Source organism: Lepisma saccharinum, chromosome 29 (genome assembly GCF_977018435.1).
Source record: "Lepisma saccharinum chromosome 29, izLepSacc3.1, whole genome shotgun sequence".
NCBI classification, from domain to species: domain Eukaryota; kingdom Metazoa; phylum Arthropoda; class Insecta; order Zygentoma; family Lepismatidae; genus Lepisma; species Lepisma saccharinum.
The window spans coordinates 45,089,091-45,096,865 of NC_139257.1; the positions used below are offsets into that span (position 1 = coordinate 45,089,091).

The window sequence follows — 7,775 nt, forward strand, 5'->3', positions numbered from 1 at the left end:
ACCACCCGACCTAACCTCCTTTGGTTTAAAGTGGTATCCGAAACAGTGTCCCAGTCCCACAACCGGGAATCGAACCTGAGTCCCAAGGAGATCAACGCGACAGCTTTACAACTGCGCTATTAGCAGGTCCAAGGACTGGATAATGTGTAATACGCATTGCTGTTTTAAATGTTATTTGGACTTAACAGTCTCTATTTTAATTATACGATGTTTATATAATAGGATTCAGAAGGTAAAATGTCAAACAGTATTCCCATAAATCGCTAAAAAAGCTGACAAAGGCAAAATTTATTGCAAAATAATTTATTGTGAATATTTGACTGAAGAAGACTTCGTTAGAGAGTGGAAACGTTACGGTTGTAGTGTATTATTTTGCAATCAATTTTGCCTTGGTTAACTTTTTAGCGTTTTATTAAACATGAATAGTATTCTCATGTTTATCATGTGGTCAGTTATTACTAGGCCTCGGAAGTTGAAGACCTATAAATTGCCAAAAAAAGACCTATAAAAACACCTAAAAATATATAAAAAAGGAACTAAAAACTGAAAAAAGGACGTATAAATGTGATCCGAATTAGTTAATAACTTCAGTTTTAATTACATATTTAATGAATAAAAGAATAAAAAATTCTGGTGTTATAGAACACACAGTGCGAAAAAACTATATGAATGAAATACTTCTCCTTTCAGTCAATGGTTCAAATTTATTTATTTATTTATTATTTTTTTTATTTCTTTACTACAGAAAGGATGTTTAAGAGGTGATGAACTGATGATAATTCGAATTGAGAATGGGCAGTTAAAACGTAGTCGAAAGAAGGTGAAGTTGCAAAAAAAGCCGTTAAGACCTAAATAAAGGCTAAAAAAGGACCAATATGCCAAAAAACTTCGAAAAAGGCAAAGAAGGACAAATAAAACTCACCTTTTTCTGGCCTACAATGAACCAAAATGAACATATATTATGTTGGACCTCATCTTCGGACACTAGGAAAAAAACGGATTTTTCATCAACTTCCCAGCCCTAGTTCTTACTAAACATAATATTTAACAAATTATTGATGTAACATGGATATATCTATGTAGTGATAGGAAACTAATAGTTACAAGTACTGTATAGTTCCTAAAGTAGTAACTTTAATGAAACCAGACACGGGTATTGAATATTTAGATTATGTCAATGCCGGAATATTTTTATTGTGAAGAAACCTTTGAGACGAAGAGATCCCTGTATTCTGTTTATATGCGTGAGCGTATGACAGTTTGCAGTGCATTAATCCTTATCGCGGTTAGAGCCCTTGTAAACAGTGCGGCTAAAAATGGAATCTCCTTGGCCTGTGTTCAAATACGCCTCAGGTCTCCCGGCGATTACTCTGCCCATCCCCTCCCTGTCTCCAATGAAAGGTCACCAGCAGAGAGCGCCAGCTTCAAATTCTTCTCAGTCTGTTGTCGAAGGTTCGTCTCCCAGCCAAGACACGAATACTGTTCTCTGCTGTTAAACAAAAATTAATGTTTCTTATGTTTTCGTTGCAAGTATAATATGTATCACTCACGTATGTTTTAAAATTCAAACGTGTATTTCGTTAACGTATAATGTTCAATAACGTTCTTTTTTTTTTAATTCTAAGTTGCATGATGTTACTGTGCGTGCGTTATTGAACGTATCATAAAGTAGCTTTACAGTCTTGTAGAGAAACTCAACAAGTTTTGTGACATATTACAAGTGTTCAATTCTGCATCAACTCCATAATCAAGTTCTTCCCAAACGCGATGCATCATATCCGTATCAATTCGATAAGAAGCACTGATTTATACGAGCCCACAGTTCTCGGTAATGGAGGCATAAACACTAAATCTTTCACATAACCCCACACAAAAAGTTACACGGAGTTAAGTTAGGGGAGTGTGGGGGCCACGACAGCAGTTGTTGAATCATCATTTGCACAACGACCAATCTATCGGTTTGTCAGCCTGGTGTTTAAGAATTCATGGACATCGTGATGGAAGTGGGGCGGAGCACCATCCAACTGGTAGGTAAAGTTCGCACTGCCTGTTTCCAACTGTGACATGGGCCAATTTTCTAACATGTCAAGATACATGTGTCCTGTAATGGTTTGTTCGCTGAAGAAGAAAGGGCCATAAACTCTACATTTTGTTCATATTATCGCCGTATGGAGTTTGCACTGGGTGGATTTTTACTACGCTATTAAGAAATCGCTGACAAAGTTTGGGCGGTGACACACTGAATATGTTGCTTATGATAAATATTTCGAGACTCGAGATGACAACGAGACCGATGTTTATAAATCTAGACGAGCCCGAGAAGGTGACAGGCATTCACAGCTCGAGAATAAGACTTTAACTCGAGACGACACAGATTGTTGCCAAGTCTCGTCTTAATACCATTCATACACCTGCAGTTAAGAATTCGTACATTTCTTGGCAAATTCATGAAAATCGGTGCTACTCAATGTCAAATGTCAAACTTGAAGGTCAAATTTTAAAAAATGATTGAAGCAAGAGCACTCGTAGGATTTATTCTGAGGGTGTCCAACAGTGCTCAAAATGACGAGGGGGGGGGGTGCTATACCTCCAGTATATGAATTTTTCACAAAGAATCCCCCACTAGAATATTCTGCATAGGCATCCCCGCATCCACTGCATTTTCTCCACTTTGATCCACACAAGCACAACCCCCACCTTTCCCAAAACTGCGTGAACATTCTCTCATTTATTATTACTTTTTCTTTCACAAAAATATATAATAGAAATTGAATTTAAAATAGCTTGGCACTGTTGCCAAGTTCAACTTGAGACTACTATTTAAATAGAAACTGGATTCAACTTGCTTCCTTTCTACAGTGCGTTCGTTTTATCTCTGGGCCGAGATAGCGTGTGACATGGGGCAGATGCCGGCATTTTCGTCCCATAACGTCTCTGTTATTAACGCACCTATTTTTAGCATACAGACAATTATAATAATATTGCATAACGAGTATTAACCTATGTTATAAGAGTTGTTCAAAGTTGTTCACGCGGTATTTCGGCCCAGAGCGAAAACGAACGCACTGTATCTATCACTTTGTTGATGCACAGATATCAAACGGGACCACTTAATTTGCTACCCTTCATGGCACCCCGTAGACTGTAATTTCACCATTCGAGATTATGAGGTCATTCTTGACATCTCAGAGGTGGCAAGTGAGTGCGCCCTTGGTCCCCCCGTGCAGGCGCCCTTACCAATGATACCTAGATTGATACCCTGTCTACATTAGAACGAGAGTGTACATGAGATTTGGAAATTTTCTTAAAGAATCAAACCTAGACTAGAAATTCAAAAAAGATCTATCATTTACAGACTTGCCACACAATACAATGACCTCCCTTCAAGTATAGATATATTTTCCTCCGAGTTTGCCTTTCGGTCTTCTTGTTCTTGTTAATTTGCTAGTCACTTTTGTGTTATTTTGTTACTTTTATTATTTTTTATATTCTTTTGCTTATTATTATTATTATTATTATTACGTTTCATTTTTGATAAAATGGCCACCTGCACTGTATCTGGAATTTTCTCAATAAATAAATAAATAAATTACTCAAAAATCGCTAATTTCGGAGCATTCTAACTGCAGAACTAGCAGTCTAGGAATTAAAAAAATCTATGTTGTTATATAAGCACAAGTGCGTCCGGAAGGGGGGGCAAGGAGGGGCCGTGCCCCCCCTGGAAAACGAAAGTCAACAAAAAACATAAATTTCATTTCAGCCACAATAATATGTGTTAATTATTGCATAAGTATGATAAATTCAAATTTAAGCAATTTTTTTGAGGATACAACACTATTATTGAGGAAAATTTGCCTTGTTGGTCCCCCTAGAAAAGAATACCTTCCTTGCCCCTCCCTGGAAAAAATCCTGCGGACATCCATGTATAAGCATGTAACATTTTATTGAATCTGAATGGTAGTGTATACGTAGATGTGTTGATATAACGTCTAATGGTATTGGTTCATTGTGCAATGCTGTTCCTCTTCCAAAGGGACTTAAAACAACTGAAAATGGATTGGCAAATACCCTGCATGCTCGAAAGGGCAAGTCCCGAGAGTACTACAAGCATTTCACAACTGCAAACAAGCTTAAATTGTGAAATTACTTCCATTAATTACGCTAAACGCCGGTGAGGGTGCTGGTGCGCAGACGAACTCAAGTTTTTCCTAGTCGTCGTTGCGACACGAAAGCAATTTGTTCTTTTCTTGATCAGAAACAGAAGCACACAGTGAAAAACAATCTGTGTAAATCACAAGACAAAATTATATTAATGAAAAAAAGGAAGCAACAGAATGCATGCGACGCTACGAAAAACAGAAACGAGAAAGAAACGTCACAAAAGAACAGAGCAAGCAAGAAATGATAATCACTTGCGGAAAACAGCGTCGTGTGTCAGGATTGGTTTCCACCGGTTGAGATGGTGAATCACGAATTAGAGGAGATAACACTGTACAAGGGTTCAACTCCCATTGTCAGAAAGTTCACTGTCAACGGCGTCTGTGCTTACCACTGGGGAATTTGGCTGGCCGGGTGACAAGCACTGAAGGCATCGCCTCGTGATGCTCCGAGCAGGCAAACGTCCAACACAAGTACGACTTGCTTGAGGGCACACGCAGAAGGACGTCCGTCTCGAGCCTCTTCGCGAATTGGCTCTTCCACAAGATGAAGAACACACGCAAATTTCCCCCTTTCCTATCCAGTGATCATGATATTATAAATAATAAGTAGAGACTAAAGTGCTGCAATGAGCGTTTTTCGCTCGAGCGGCAAATAGTTCGCACGGGCAACGGTAGATGGCATACAGAATTGATAGTTCTTTCGCTTGAGCGAAAAACGCTCGTACGAGCGGAATACACTCGAACTCTCGAACCCTATTAGTATGTATTTCCGTCATTTGTTTATGGTAATGGATCCTCAACTATGGATCGTGAAGTAAAACACGAAGTGAGATTGGAAATTAAGTGAACATACTCATCATCTCCATGTTAAAATACAGTTTTGTATCTTACCGAGATTATGTGAAAGTGAAATATATGATTATGGGCTGAAACTACCAAGGTTAATATTTTATGTTTCTACGATTATTGTCACATTAAAATTATGTTCGATTGAATCATATAATTCTAATTACCTTGGATTGAATGTTATAACTGCATTTTATTATTTCGCAAAATATGATATTCTTTTCGGTAAGTGAACAATGATGTATTTGTTCCAAAACCCCACTGAGGAAATAGAATGAAGCACTCTAATTGTGATTCTTCTGCAGCTGTTAGTGCAGTCGACGTTCCAGGATGCGCTTTTAACTTCATACAGCCGCTCAGCAGTTGTATATGGCGTTTTCGAGCGTCTGCCTTTTAGCTGGTTCCGTTTCCCGGTCTAACTACGCAGCTTCTTCTTCTTCTTCTTCTTGATTCTGTCCCTTATTAACTACGCAGCTTACACGCCATTTGTATGCAGAGTACTATTTACACAAACAAAAGAGGATCACAGACCGTGCACATGGCTGGTGTGCCTGCGCATTTCTTTGCGCTTTTTACTAAATTCTAGCACACGGTCCTTAATGCCCCGTGGTCCTTAATACCCCGGTTTACCTTAATATACGGAATTATTATTTAGAATTGTAATTGCGTAGAATGGTTTCCTTCCATATATGTATGGATTTTAGATTGACAGTGTTGCTTATTAGGCTCTGAAATACGGGACGTTGTCAATCATTCCACTACGAGTGCGGTATGAAGGAGCGTATCACGCTCGAGCGTAGGAGATTCGATCGAATATTTTCGAGCGAAAGTGGTCCAATGCAGTACTCAGGGACATACATTTCTCGGTGTTATTTCGCGTTTTAATTTTAGCACAATTATACCCTCATTGTGTTTTAGAACTAAGATCACTTTATGTCACACGGCCTACCCCTGCACAGCACGCTACGACGCAAGGGGTCCCAGGTTCGAATCCCGGCCTGGGCATTAATGTTCATTGTTAGTGTACCTTCATCAATTTCATCATATCATCACTTATCCTCTTTCGCGATTAGCCAAAAGTGGCAGAAATGCGAAGTAAAATAAACCTAATCTATCAATCAAGACGATCTATCCCCGTCGAGTATTTGTCTTAAGCCCATTTTATGCACAAATAGGCTAATCAGGACTGATTAAAGTGGAATCCGAGCCATTATGTGCCTCCACCGAGTATCGAACCCGAAACCCTTTGTTGACAATGCGACGACGTTACCACTAAGCCATCGTGGAGGCCCTGCCCCGGTTCGTAATTTATACGTTGAAAACGATTCTTGTGAAATTTCTTTTTTCCATTTAAAAAAAAACACCGATTTTACGGTTTTCGTGTGACGGCAGATTCTCACTCGACCTCCCGCCGGAACCTCACCGATTTGTTCGGTGATGCAAAAGGTTCCAATAGAATGTTTAAAATAACTGGAAACATTAATTTACACTTGGTTTCGTGTAGCTGTCAGCATTATTCCATGTATAATACGTACCATAGCTTCTTTTGGAAAGCGTGCGCGCTATACACGTGTAAATACGATAGATTTTAACTTTTAAAACCTAGAACATAAGAAATGTTTAATTTTAACGATATGTTTCGTATTTTAAGCACAAAATGGGTTGAAATTCGCGAAAAGGCCACGATTCGCATATTATGCCAAATTCGAGTTATTTCGCGATTTTGAGTGCATGGAAAATATGATTAGAACATGCTTCTGCACATACATAAAAGCATTTTTGCAAAAAATAACTTTTTTCGGTCTTATCGCATTTCGAAGAATCAAGCTTCCTCATAATAACTAATAAGTGATTATTGATATAATTGAAAACAAACCTGTGATGTCATTCGACGAAAATATATGGATAATACGGTATAATCAATTAAAACAAAATAAAAAGGAAATCGCAATTAAAACTCGTCATTCATCGTGGTGGCTTTATAGGCTCATTCAGGACATGTAAGGTCAAAATACTGAGAATTCATTTAGCTATAAGTCTAGACGCCAGAGCTTCGTTAGCCTGAAGCGATATGAAACATAGGTTTGCACTTTATTGCCTTCAAGGAGGCTAACACTGTATTATTATTTATATTCATAATATGTTATGATGATCGTGCCCTCCCCCCAATTATATTTCAAGTTCACGCCACTGTTCGAAGCACTTGCAAAACAACTACAGCAGAATTTAATTGGTCCCCACCATCAGTTATATATTTTAAAGATCACAACATGCGAAACAGGTCAGCGAAGCGTCACAGTTGAAAACACTTTCCTTAGATAAAGGAAACTAGCATACGTAGCAGTCCCTGTGGCGCAGTGGATAGCGCGTTGGACTTCTAATCCAAAAGTCCCGGGCTCGAATCCCGGCAGGGATGAATTTTTTTCTGTAATTAAATAACCTGTTGCTTTTAATTCTCATTTTCTTGAATTTACTTGTTTTTCTAGTATCTTCGCACCGAGTTGATGAGGATGAGTGATAAAGAGATGCTTTACCCAGTATATCGACCACTCCACCATAGAGAAAGGACGCTTATGTGATATATACAATATTAGCCACTATATCATGTTTATCGATGATATAGTAATTCATCCCACGGTCAACATTTCAGAATCTCACAAATTGTTTTCAACTTACATTCCGCCTACTAATTTTCTAATCATTGCCAATATACTTATGGTGTCCGGCACTGTAGGACTTTCCCCTACACCAGGCACGTATCTAGAAATA

At 38.5% G+C, this 7,775-nt stretch overlaps 1 protein-coding gene and 1 non-coding gene across 2 annotated transcripts in view; one reads left to right on the forward strand and one right to left on the reverse strand.

The window, feature by feature from the left end:
• The window catches only part of PRL-1 (protein-tyrosine phosphatase 4A family member PRL-1), a 115,758-nt gene extending 111,321 nt beyond the window's left edge, over positions 1–4,437 (reverse strand). Inside the window, exon 1 of the mRNA XM_083114938.1 lies at positions 4,413–4,437. The gene's annotated coding sequence lies outside the window, so the exon portion shown is untranslated. The remainder of the gene's footprint in view (positions 1–4,412) is intronic.
• Positions 4,438–7,349: 2,912 nt separating this feature from the next.
• Positions 7,350–7,422, forward strand: TRNAR-UCU (transfer RNA arginine (anticodon UCU)). Its single transcript has one exon. It is a non-coding gene; the product is annotated as a tRNA-Arg (tRNA).
• The last annotated feature ends 353 nt before the right edge of the window (positions 7,423–7,775 follow it).